Raw genomic sequence first — 1320 nt, forward strand, 5'->3', positions numbered from 1 at the left:
TTCACACTCGAACCAGAGGTAAGAAAACTGCACCCAGTATGTGACATGCATGGTTATTAATGAGGCATGTTGAGTTTTATGTATGTGGACATTGATTGCATATTAAATGCTTAGCAATCTCGCTTATTTGTAAATGGCACTGACCTATGAGTCATGAATCGACAATGGTGTCAGTACTGACTGTGAAGCTGTGACTCATTAGTCAAGTTCGACAGTAGTACTGAGCACTGGTCGTATGGTATTGACTTATGAGCCAAAATATTAGGTCTAATCGACATAAGCATTATCATCATAAGCATGAAATGCTTGACCGACCTTAAGTTCGATGAAAACAAAAGCGGTTGTCTAGTCTAAAGGCTAGTTACTTAGAGAAAGTTTGGAACCCTATACAAACAAGGGGCTGCTTGATGCTCACCCCTATCTCTAACGGGGCTTATGCACTCCACTCGTTACCACTAAACGACGAAGCCAGGAGCAGAAGGAGGGACTTGAACCCTCAACCTCAGCCTTGGAAAGGCTATGCTCTACCATTAAGCTATTTTCGCTAGCTACGGTAGTGGCGAAGCACTACTGAGCAATTCACGTATCACTTGATACGGACGACTTCTATTTTTCCGCCGGACCACACTCTTGACCTCCGATCGAGCTACGAGCACAAGTAGGTAGGCGTCTAGGGGGGGAGGGACGGCTGGGCTGGGAGCAGATCCCCAGAGATGGACTTATTAGCCATCTATTTAAGGAGCAGAACCATAGAGATGGACTTATTAGTCATCTATACAGTGAACAGATCCTTAGAGGTTGACTTATTAGTCACCTGCCCAAGGTTATGACTCCATAGTCACTCATCTGATTAGGGTGCAGAGCCCTAGAGATAGACTTATTATTCATCTATTCAGAGTATGACTTAATAATCACTTATCTGATTAGAGCTACACACCCCAGCATGATTATTAGAATCTCAATATTATCTGATTAGGGCTACAAGTCCAGTATGATTATCATAATCATCATTTGATATTGTATACATGCAGTAATGAATTTTCTTGCTGAGCCTTGGCTCACAGGTGCTATGTAGTGTAGGTAAAGGGAAAGAAAGGCTCACTCAACCTTGAGTGGAGAGCTTAGGAGGTGATGTGTACATATGCAGCCTCTTGACCACCACGGTCAAGGTGTTTCTGTAACACCCTGGCTACCCCAGAACAATTACGGTGAACAGTGAACCGGAAATTTAACTCGCTACCCGAGTCCTTTGGTTAAAAACGTGATCTAAGTACTATTATCAGGTTAAGGTGAAAACCAATAAAAAAGAAAGGGTACATT

General features: G+C 42.9%; 1 non-coding gene across 1 annotated transcript; it reads right to left on the bottom strand.

Annotated features, from left to right (window-relative positions):
* Positions 1 to 473: 473 nt before the first annotated feature.
* TRNAG-UCC (transfer RNA glycine (anticodon UCC)) lies at positions 474 to 545 on the bottom strand. The gene has a single exon. It is a non-coding gene; the product is annotated as a tRNA-Gly (tRNA).
* Positions 546 to 1320: the final 775 nt, after the last annotated feature.

The sequence above is a fragment of the Humulus lupulus genome, chromosome 4 (assembly GCF_963169125.1).
Source record: "Humulus lupulus chromosome 4, drHumLupu1.1, whole genome shotgun sequence".
Classification (NCBI taxonomy): domain Eukaryota; kingdom Viridiplantae; phylum Streptophyta; class Magnoliopsida; order Rosales; family Cannabaceae; genus Humulus; species Humulus lupulus.